The sequence below is a fragment of the Triticum urartu genome, chromosome 2A (genome assembly GCF_056163025.1).
Source record: "Triticum urartu cultivar PI428250 chromosome 2A, HENAU_Tu73, whole genome shotgun sequence".
Lineage (NCBI taxonomy): Eukaryota > Viridiplantae > Streptophyta > Magnoliopsida > Poales > Poaceae > Triticum > Triticum urartu.
This window is the reverse complement of record NC_141874.1, coordinates 459,425,333-459,437,861: the sequence shown is the minus strand read 5'-3', so window position 1 is coordinate 459,437,861 and position 12,529 is coordinate 459,425,333.

Below are 12,529 nucleotides of genomic sequence, written 5' to 3'. Positions count from 1 at the left end.
GAAATCCCAATGCAACTCACAAGTAGCATTCATCAGGAAAACTATCATCAATAGGTAGTGGGTCATCAAGAACATTTTCCATTCTAGACAAATTATTAGCTACTGGATTCTCAGACCCCTTTCTATCAATAATGTGCAAATCAATTTCTTGTAGCAAAAGAACCCGCCTAATAAGTCTAGGTTTAGCACCTTCCTTTTCCATAAGGTATCTAATAGCAGCATGATCGGTGTGAATAATTACTTTCGAATCAACAATATAAGATCTGAATTTATCACATGCAAACACAACTGCTAAAACTTCTTTCTCGGTAGTAGCATAATTTATTTGAGCACTGTCTAGAGTTTTACTAGCATAATGGATAACATTCAATTTATTATCAATTCTTTGTCCTAGAACAACACCAATAGCATAGTCACTAGCATCCCACATAATTTCAAAGGGTAAGTTCCAATCATGTGGTTGAATAATGGGTGCAGATATTAAGGCTTCCTTAAGTATTTTAAAGGCTTCTACGCAATCATCATCAAAAACAAATGGAACATCTGTTTGCAAAACATTAGTAAGAGGGTGTCGGTGTATTAAACATGGGTGTGTAATACCCTAACCTATGCACAGACAAATAGCAGCTCCCCCGCCGAATGAAGTCTCAAAGAAGATTTCCAAATCAAAGGAGCAGCTCTTTGAGAGATCAAGGAGCGCATCAAGAAGACCAAGGTTTAAGACAAGCCTCAAGATCAACTACAGAACACTGGAAGCTGCCTTTGCCGGCAAGGACGAGCCGACAAGGCAAAGGCCCGGCAAGCCCCGTGGCTAGCAAACCCCCATCAACTACCAGCGCTCCACCTCACCAGCCAGCTGGTCACTGATCGATGAGGTGTCGAGCCCGCAGGTAGTTAGGTGGAGTTTGTCGACACATGTCAGCACGCTGGATAGAAGATTACCTTTATCGACACCCGTCCAAATGGCGTGTCAAGCTAATAGGAGTTAGCTGGGAAGCGGTGCTATATATATCCTTGCTGGGGCTTCTCCTCCTCACGACACCTCACAGTACATTTAATGTTATTTGTCCTAACTGGCAGAGTTAGGTATGATATCACTATTGCTATCTAATCACCGTGTAAATACCTTTTTGCCACTGTGGTAACCCCTTGAGCTATAAAAGGAGGGCCTGGCCAACCTTTACAAGGGTTCGAACCCATTTAAACCCCTAGCACACTTGCTCGTGTAGCTGCCTTCTGCTAGCACCTCCCCGAGGAGAGTGCTCCGTGTACTTGTGCTATACACACTTTCAATACACCAAAAGAAGGATTAGGGTGTTACACCACAAAGGTGGCCCGAAGCTGGGTAAAGATCCTTGCGCTTTCTAATGAACCTATTGTTTGCATTTTGTGCAATCCCCTCGCCGAACCATAAAGGGGCTAAACCACCCCATAGATAGTCATTCCACGCCGACATCTTTGGCATGGCAAGTAGGGGGTTCGCTGGCATGAACCTGGACAGCAGGCAGCACGTCGATTTCATATAATTTCATCACCATCTTCATCATCCATGTCGCCCCAGAAGAAGGGCCCCATGGTGAAAAATCCTTCCACGTCCAAGCTTCCTTCACACGCATCCACGGGCGCCACAGGCGATGCCACCATCGCGGACAGTGTGAATGTCACGGTGGGCGCTGTTGTTGCCAAAACCGAACCACCGGAGCACGGCGATCACCGGAGACATGACTGGAGTGGAGGAGGGAGAACACAGAAGGATTGCCGGCGCACAAACGCCCCCCCCCCCCCCCCCCCCCGCACGTACGTGACTTTCTGTTATTCACCACGAGCACGAACTCATCCTCCTCAGCGATTACACAGGCGTGGAGTGGGTCTTATACCTGCGAGCTCTGACATGCCAGGCCTTGCCTACACGCCACTCCCCCTGCGCCTCGCGCGCTCCGCCTCGCGCCTGCGCACCGTGCCTGCCCACGATCGCCACGGCTGTCTCGCGCACCCGATGCGGTCCTCCCCTGGATCCTCGCTAACCAACTCCCGTGGCCACCCCGTGCACACACGCACTGGCTCACGTACACACACATACACATGTACGCACGCACACCTGGTTCGAGCCCAACACGGCCACCACGCGCACACATGTGCTCGCCGAGCCTAGCCCAGGCTTATATGCCCTACATTTCTCCCCCTAAGCCGAGGCTCAGAGGAGGCCGTAGTCACCGACGTCGACGTCCTCCAGCAGCGCCTGCTGCGCCGTCGTCGTCGTAGCCGCCATCGCCTGCTGCCGCTGCCGAAGCCCACAGCTCCATGCGCCGTCGCGCCACATCTGCGTGCCACACCCCACGTCCCCGCGCTCCCGGCCCGCGCTCCCGCCGCGAACGTACGCGATCTGCGCACCAGGTCCAGCGCCTCGACGTGGTCCGCACCCGCGGTCCCGGCGTGCCCGACGCGTCCAGTGCGCGCCCATACACGCACCAACCGCGACCGACTCGCCGCCGCGCCTCATTCGCCACGCACCGCTGCGGCCTCATCTACAGCACCGCGCCTCCATGCCGCCGCGCTGCTGTGTGTCGTCGCTGCGCCTCTGCATCCACCGCACGAATGGCGTCACAGCGAGCCACAGCCGCGCCCGTCTCCGTGCTCACCATGGACTCGCCGCGCCACAGCCCCGAGCCGCGAGGCTCTGATACCAAATGTTGTTGCCCAAACCGAACCACCGGAGCACGGCGATCACTAGAGACATGACCGGAGTGGAGGAGGGAGAACACAGAAGGATTGCTGGGGCACAAACGCCCCCCCCCACGTACGGGACTTTCTGTTATTCACCATGAGCACGAACTCATCCTCCTCAGCGATTACACAGCCGTGGAGTGGGTCTTATACCAGCGAGCTCTGACATGCCAGGCCTCGCCTACACGCCACTCCGCCCGCGCCCCGCGCGCTCCGGCTCACGCCTGCGCACCGTGCCTGCCCATGATCGCCACGGCCATCTCGCGCGCCTGACGCGGTCCTCCCCTGGATCCTCGCTAACCAACTCCCGTGGCCACCCCGTGCACACACACACTGGCTCACGTACACACACATACGCACGTACGCACGCACACCTGGTTCGAGCCCGACACGGCCACCACGCGCACACACGCGCTCGCCGTGTCCGTAGCCTAGCCGAGGCTTATATGCCCTACAGGCACAACCAGCGCAGGCGGTGTGGTCGTTGTGCCTGCTTCGCCGGGAACGGACGATGGAGATGCTGGACACAGTCACCTTCCAAGACCCTCTAGGGAAGCCAACAATATTGGCATAGGCGACGCATGCACGCGGGTCCCACCTCCCCAACGCAACGGCGAGCGCAGCCACCGAAGCAACACCGTCTGGCCGTGCGTGAGCCGAGACCACCTGCTGCACCTACTATAGTGGTGGTGAGGGGAGCGACATCGCAACACACGCCACGCCCATCGCGGGCGGGCATGACATGACCTCGAGCAGCGAGGTTGATCACCCGCAGTAGCGTCCGGAGGACAAGGCACCTGATGATCAGGCCCAAGATAATCAGGCACCGCTCCGACACGCCAACCTGCTGCCACGCCGGCAATTCGGTGGCAAGATCTCAACAACGCTCTTGCTGGCTCTGCCAGGATTCGAGCGACATCGCGGTCTTCGCACTCCAATACGCCTTCGACGGCAACAAAGGCGATGGCACAACCCCAAATGTTGTTGAACTTCCCTCCAATAGCATATAAGATGGATGAGTGAAGAGGCACAATCCAAAGTTTGATTGGATTTGCGGAAATGAACAAATCCCAGCTGGCGGATCCCTCGCGGCACCAGCAAACAACACTGATAGTTCGAACTGAAGGCCATGTTGTAGGTGGTGCACCAATGGTGCAATCACCTCCACGGCAGCAACCTCGGCAGTCACAGCGAACTCAATGGACTGACGAGCCCGATGATGTGTCAATGGCCTCTTCAGAACCACAGACCACTGAGATCAGTGACAAGTACTATTGGAAATGCGAGTAGAAGACGCTCGTACCACTATTCAACATCGCCGGGAGGCACGCCGTCAATATGACGAGCATAATAGTCCAGTCATTGACGAGCCAGCACCTGTTGTTGGCGGGTACTTACCTTCTGAGGTCGGGTGCCCTGATTTCACGCATGAGTTGCGGCAAGTTCGTTGACCATCCATCCGGGCATTCAAGCTAGAGGTACCAGAGAAGTATGATGGCAAGTTAAACCCGCCAGAGTTCCTAGGCATATACACAATTATTGTGAAAGCTGCCGGAGGAAGGGATGAAAAGATCCTTGCCAACTATTTCCCATTGGTGCTCAAGCCCAATGTGAGATCTTTGTTGATGAACTTGCCAGAGAACTCTATTTCCTCGTGGTTAGATCTATGCAATGAGTTTGTTGTGCCTTCACCGGAGGCCAGAAAGGCCCCGGACAGCCCAAGGATTTGCAAGTGATCCCACAGAGGGAAGGAGAAGATCTGCATAGATATACTAAAAGATTCAGCCGTGTACACCACAATATACCAGATGTACATCTTGCAGCTATAATTGCTGCATTCCACACGAATGTAAGCAATCGCAAGATGTGGGAGAAGATGGCGGGCAATCGCATGGTCATCTACACGTTGGCGGATAAATGTGCATGTGCTGAGGATGGATGAGTGCTCCCTGGGGAGGATGCTGGCGCTAAGGTCGATTCTGAGGATGACGACGCCACCACCCCGAAGAAGTAAGGCCAGAGGCGCAATAGGAAGCACAAAGGCAAGACAATTATGGCCGTAGAACGGTCGGGCAATTCTAGTCCCGCCAGGAAAACCAAGACGGGGAGGTCTCGCAAGGAAGCTGCCACGTGCGTTGATTGTCAGGTAGCTGCGGCGGGTGAGAAGGCTGGCAAGTCTGATGGGCCGTACAACAAGATTCACCGTACCAAGGGTCACGACCTCCAAGAGTGCCATCAAGTTGAGAAGCTAGTTGAGAAGCAAAAGGCCGAGTATGAGAAGCGCGACAAGGAGAAGATCCAGGATGGTACGGGTGGATCCGACAAGATGGGTCATGGTAGCCGAGTAGGGTGCCATAGCAAAACCAATCAGCAAAAGGAGAATCTTGCCAGGTGCAGGGAAAAGAAAGAAGAAAATCAAGAGAGTGATAAGAAGATGATGACGAATCCAGTGAGCATGAGTTCTAGAAAACTACAAAGGCCATGTGCATTGACGGGGGGTGCATCTTTGCACTCCTCTCATCGACAGCTTAAATAGTGGGCATGTGAGGTCAATGCAGTGGAGCCGACAACAAATGCCCAAAAGACCCTAAAGTGGTCCCACACACCTATCATTTTGAATGCCGAGGACTACCCTGATCGCACTACTGTGTCGAGTGTTTGTTGTTGTTGGTTTCATCAACAATACGCAACCTCAAGGTCATGAAAGTACTAGTAGACAGTAGTGCTGGCTTGAACTTGATCTCTCCTGAAGTGATCGAGAGGTTGCAGATCCCTGAGGAAGAACTCAAGACAACTGGGACATTCCAAGGGAATAACCTGGAAGGAGCCAACCTAAGGGGAAGATCAAGCTACCGGTGACGTTTGGTGGAGAACTGAATTACAGAACAGGGAAAATAGTGTTTGATGTTGTCAAGACCCCCTTGCCATTTAATGGAATCCTTGGCCGCCCAACATTGGCTAAGTTCATGGAAGCATCTCATTGTGACTACAACATGTTGAAGATGCCAGGGCAAATGGGTGTCATTTCCATCAATTCTGACAAGGACGCTACCATATATGTTGACAAGATTTAGAGATATACAGTTGCAGCAGAGACCATAAAGGCTGCAACTCTCGCCAACAAAAAGAAGAGCGGGAAGCCTAGTAAGACCTCTAGCGAGAATTCTGGGAAGCGCGTCTCTTCAGAGTGCTGTGCACCCGTTGAAGACTTGCCAAAGAGCTCTGCCGGCAAGAGATCCAAAGCTACTCCACCAGCAACAAAGAAGGTGTCAGCAAAGGAGGACGGCACTAGTGGTACCTTCACCATTAGTGCCACTCTTGATAGTAAATAGGAAAGCACGCTCATTGCCTTCCCGTGGGCGAATGTAGATGTGTTTTCATGGCAACCATGTGACATCCCCGGTGTTCCTAGGGAGGTAATTGAGCACCACCTTGTTGTCTGTTCCCATGCTTGTCTTGTCAAGCAGAAGGTCCAGAAGCAAGCTTTGGAACTACAATAATTTATTGTTGAAGAAATCAAGAAACTTGAAGCAGCCGTTCTGGTTAGAGGAGTGCTACACCCAACTTGGTTGGTAAATCTAGTGGTTGTGCACAAAGCAAATGGGAAGTGGAGACTTTGTAGTGACTACATTGATCTCAATAAAGCATGTTCAAATGATCCTTTCCCCTTGCCGCGTATTGATCAAATCATGGACTCCACTGCCGGGTGTGAGTTGCTCTCATTCCTTCATACATATTCTGGATACCGTTAGATATTCATGGCCAAGGAGGATGAGGAGAAAACCACATTCCTTACTCCATGTGGCACATACTTCTTCCTGCTTATGCCTTTTGGACTAAAGAGTGCTGGTTCTATGTTTGCAAGAGCGGTTGATATTGGTTTTGAGCCACAGTTGGACAAAAATATAGAAGCTTACATGGATGATATAGTGGTCAAAACCAAGGACAGATCAACCCTCATCCAAGACTTAGAAGAAACATTTGCGAATTTGCGCAAAATCAACATGAAGCTCAATCCTAAGGAGTGCATGTTTGGCATCCCGTCTGGCAAACTTCTTAGGTTCTTTGTATCTCAGCGAGGAATAGAGGCAAGTACATCCCACGACGAGGCAGAATACTCCTTGACAGGACTCAACACCAGCAAGTCAGTGGTGATACCAGCAAAGGAAGTTGATCAACGAATCGTGTCAAAGAAGACAGTGGTGCAACGGCCAATATACTTTGTCAATTCTCTCTTGCAGGGGGCTAGATCAAGGTACTATGGTGTGCATAAATTTCTTTTCCGCCTCCTTATTGCCTTGAGAAAGCTGCATCACTACTTCCAAGCACATGAGGTCACCATTGTCACTCGCTTCTCGTTGCAACATATTCTAAGGAATCCAGAAGCAACTGGCAGGATAATAGAGTGAGCACTAGAGTTGTCAAGTTTTGCACTCAAATTTGAGAGCACTTCAACCATTCAAAGAAGAGCCTTGACAGAGTTCATTGCAGAATGGACGCCAACATAAGACGAACAAACTCTAGAATCAACTCTCCCCGGTAAATAAACTGACAAAGAGTGGACCATGTACTTTGACGGTGCCTTCTCGCTGCAAGGCGCCGGTGCTGGAGTGCTTCTTGTCACACCTAGCTGAGAACACCTCAAGTATGTGTTTCAAATGCAGTTTTTGAGGGAAAAAGCAACCAATAACACTTCAGAGTACAAGGGGCTCCTTGTCGGTCTCAAAATTGCGGTAGAATTGGGAATAAAGAAGTTGATCATTTGCGAAGATTCACAACTTGTTGTGAAACAAGTGAGTACAGATTATCAGAGCTCATTGATGGAAGCATATGTGGATGAACTGAGGAAATTGGAGGAGCACTTTGACGGATTGCAAACGGAGCATGCCCCTCATGCAGAAAACAACATTGCTGATCACTTGTCGAAGTGTGATGCACACAAGTTACCGGTGGAACCAGGAACTTCTGTACTCCATTTGAATCAACCATTAGTTACTCCATCAAAATGAGCCAGAAAGAGGAGAAAGTTGAAAACTGGAAAATATTTTCTGGCAGAGCTTCCCAAAGCCACCAGCGAGAATGCTGCCGGGGACAACAATGTGCTTGATAGTGAGTGGCAACCCTACGCAGAACCTCGGGTTCTCATTGTTGAGGATGGCACTCCCGCGGCTGTAGAAATGCCTTTAGTCATTGTCGTCGAGCCACAACCTCCGGCATGGGTGCAACACATAGTTCAGTTTCTCCAAATGGGAGAGCTTCCTGATGAGCAAGAGCAAGCTGAGAAAGTAGCCCGTCAATCACGTATGTACCACTTTGTGGACAACATTCTGTACAAAAAGAGACCAAACAGAGTGAGATTAAAGTGCATTTGCCGAGAAGATGGACTCAAGTTGTTGGCAGAGATACATGGGGGCGTATGTGGCTCTCACATAGGATCAAGAGCCCTGGTCGAGAATTCCGGCAGCTGGAAATCTGGACTTGAAAAAGCTACGCCAGGCTACCTATTATGCACAACTCCAAATGAGCTGAAACTTCACGGGGATTTTTTATAGAATATATGAGGAAATTGGAACCAATAAGTACTAGAGGGGGCCCACTAGGTGGGCACAACCCACCGTGGTGCACCAGGGAGCCCAGGCGCGCCCTGGTGGGTTGTGCTCTCCTTGGCCCACCTCCGGTGCCCATCTTCTGATATATAAGTCATTTCGACCTAGAAAAAATAAGGAGAGGACTTTCGGGATGAAGCGCTGCCACCTCGAGGCGGAACTTGGGCAGGAGCACTTTTGCCCTCTGGTGGAGCGATTCCGCCGGGGGAACTTCCCTCCCGGAGTGGGAAATCATCGTCATCATCATCACCAACAACTCTCCCGTCTTGGGGAGGGCAATCTCCATCAACATCTTCAGCAACACCATCTCCTCTCAAACCCTATTTCATCTCTTGTGTTCAATCTTGTTACCAGAACTATAGATTGGTACTTGTGGGTGACTAGTAGTGTTGATTACATCTTGTAGTTGATTACTATATGGTTTATTTGGTGGAAGATTATATGTTCAGATCCAATATGCTATTTAATACCCCTATGATCTTGAGCATTGTCGGTGTCAAAACTGGCGGATCTCGGGTAGGGGGTCCCGAACTGTGCGTCTAAGGCGGATGGTAACAGGAGGCAGGGGACACGATGTTTTACCCAGGTTCGGGCCCTCTTGATGGAGGTAAAACCCTACGTCCTGCTTGATTAATATTGATGATATGGGTAGTACAAGAGTAGATCTACCACGAGATCAGAGAGGCTAAACCCTAGAAGCTAGCCTATGGTATGATTGTATGTTATTGTGTCCTACGGACTAAAACACTCCGGTTTATATAGACACCGGAGGGGGCTAGGGTTACACCAGGTCAGTTACAAAGGAGGAGATATACATATCCGTATTGCCTAGCTTGCCTTCCATGCCAAGTAGAGTCCCATCCGGACATGAGACAAAGTCTTCAATCTTGTATCTTCATAGTCCAACAGTCCGGCCAAAGGATATAGTCTGGCTGTCCGGAGACCCCTAATCCCGGAATCCCTCAGTAGCCCCTGAACCGGGCTTCAATGACGATGAGTCCGGCGCACAGTGTTGTCTTCGGCATTGCAAGGCGGGTTCCTCCTCCGAACACATCACAGAAGAGTTTGAATACCAGGATAGTGTCCGACCCTGCAAAATAAATTCCACATACCATCGTAGAGAGAATAATATTTCCACAAATCTTAATCTGCTGACACGCTTTGGCAACATGACGTCAGGCCATGGATTGGTGATTATTCGAACCGTTTTTCTTCAACCAGCTCCACACATAACGCGAGGCGGTTTCTTGACACGTCTTGTCAAAGCAGAGATCGTGTTCCCCTGATTACGGGATTCTCATCAATACGGTCGTGGGTAACCCAACCGTGCCTAGGACTCCCAGATTTTAGGCAAGTCCCAAATGGCCACTAGGAGGACGCTTGATATTCACCCTCTTTATAAAGGGACAAGGATTTTACTTTTTTCCCTCATGTGCTCAATCGAATCCTTCCCCCGCCTCGTGTTCTAACACCCAAAGCCCAGGTCAGGAGCTTCGGACCTTCAATCATGTCCGGATCTAGCCTTCAAGGCCTGTGGATTCCCTCCTCCATAACGGAAGAGGATATCAAGAAGTTGAGGGAGGCCAGATACCTGACCGCCGAGGTTTCACATCAGTTGCCTGCCCGAGGGTAGGTCGTCCTTACTCCCGAACCCAACGAGAATGTTGTGTTCATATCCCACTTCCTCCGAGGCCTAGGCCTCACCCTAGATCCCTTTACTAGGGGTTTGTTGTTCTATTACGGGCTAGATTTCCATGATCTAGCCCCGGACTCCTTTCTCCACATCTCGGCATTTATTGTTGTATGTGAGGCCTTCCTCCGCATTACCCCTCACTTCGGCATATGGCTCAAGACCTTTGACGTGAAGCCGAAGATGGGCGAGGGGCAGCACGTAGTGTGCGGAGGCGCATTAATAAGTAAAATCGCCGGAGCTCCATGCCAAAGGGTTCCTTTCCAGAGGTGTCCGGATTATGGCAGCGGGAGTGGTTTTACATCACAGCTCCCAGAAGTGCCAAGTGGGTGGCCGCCCCTGTTTTCCGCTCGGGCCCTCCACCACAACTGATGTCATGGATTAGCAGAGGGTTGAGCTGGGGTCCAGCCAAGGAAGTGCCTATACTGCAAAGCAGCATTCATGATCTCTTCGACGGAGATTTTAGTCTAGTTACGGTGGTGTAAGTCATGCTAGTTCGTCGAGTCCAACCTTGCAAACGCCGGCCCCTCCGCATGTGGGAGTTCAACCCAGAAGGGCCGCGCACTATTTAGAATTTCCTCGGCCTGACGCACGAGGAGATGTACAAATCATTCTTCGGACCCCAAATAGAGTGTCCGGATACTACTGAGGACGTGGGCCTGAGCAGCAACCGTACCGCCGACCAAGTAAGTAATCCTCTAGCCGAACACATCGTCTTTCATTTACCATAACGACATTATGAGAAATCACTCTTTGACTAGGACTGGCTAACAAAGGCGAAGATGATTCGGTGTTCGGCCCCCCTTCCTGAGGGTTTGGAGAATCCGGTACTAGAAAAGATGCTCGAGCTAGCACCTTGCCCGGAGCTCTCAAAGGAAGATAAAGGGGGGAATAATGAGGTCGAAAGCGGGCCCCCATTGCTACCAATTCCAACCGAGGGAATGAGCGCCTCCGTGAACAAGGATAACCAAGGGGAAGAATCTGATCTTCTCTCGCTTCGGGGAAGGAAGAGGACTGCCTCTGAAGATCCGGAAACCAAGGCTTCCAAACGGGAGAAGTCTCCACCAGAGGGTCCTGCCTCAGAGGGTGCTTTTGCCGCACAAAGTCCGCGCAGGGATCAGCCCTCTAATGAGCCGTAAGTGATCAAAAAATACTTAATAGTAAAGATATTCTACCTTACTTCCGAGGAAAATAACTGAAGCGTTTATCTCGCAGTTCGGATCTTAGCCCTTCTCAATGGAGCTCGTCTTCAGGGGACCTTCTTCCGGAGATGATGGAGAGCAAAACGCCTCCCCCGGACTCCCCCGCTCAAGAAGCGGGCGACCTTGAAGTGTCGTCACGGAGGGCCTCTCCGGATGCGGTGAGGCCAGAAGATAATTCTATAGTCACCCAAAGTCCCCAGCATCCGGCTCTTGAAGAGAGCAAACAAAAGAGTCCGGCGCCGTCTGGTATGCGGTCGGACACACTGAGGGATCTGCTAAGGCGGGCGACCATCTCGGAAGAACACCATACATTGATGGGTACGGTGATGGAAAGGATTTCGTCTGCCGAAAGCGGGCTGCATGACGCCTTTATGAGTCTACTGACAGGCTTTGAGGTACGTAAAATGATGTACATTTGTGATGGTACCGCACATTTTTAGGTGTACCCTGTGTAGATAGTAGCCCCTGAGACTCTGGTTGTCGCCGAGAACGGCGACGAACAGAGGATCATAGTCCCAGGTAATAACCATACCGATTTATGTGCAGCTGATGGAAGCTCTGGTGGCTGGCTGGACTAATGAGTTTGCCGAACTAAAGCGGCAACTGGATGCGGCAGATGCCGACATCGAGCTTGTTAACAAGCGCCTTAACGAGGCACAGGGTAAGTAATGTTTTTCTGTTCAATGTCACATAGTAAGAGCAGCGTGATGCCAGTATCTTTAATATGTTGTGACTGCAGATGGAGCTGCCACCGTGGAGACCCTTCGGGCGGAACTTTCCCGAGCCAACGAATAAACAAGGATTAGTAATGCGGCCGCTTTAAATGCGGCCGAAGAGTTAAGAGCCGAGAAGGCCGCGCATTGCGAGAGCAAAGAAAAGATGGCCAAGATGGCTGTAAAGTTAAAAGACACCGCCTACCGTTGCCGGTTCCTTGAAGAAGAAAACCGAGTGAAGGCGATGGACCTTGAAAAGGCCACGATGGCGGCCAAAGACACCCGCTCTGCCATGAGGGCAAAGAAGGAAGAGCTGCGTGAAGCTGGTGATATTGTGGCTGGGAAGCCCTTTTTGTTGCGGAGGAAGTTTGGAGATCCGCGGTATGTCCCTCTCGATCGGCTGTGGAGTTCGGCAGACGCATATCTGGATTTGACGGCGAGTGCTGTCGATGCGGCCGAATACTTCTGAGATCAAAAACATCGTGAAGTGGACAAGCTATTCTAGTCGCAGTTTAACATTCCAGAGCGTCCTCTTCCACTAACTAATCAACTTGCCGAATGGGCCGAACTCAATAGATTGTCCGGACTCGCCAT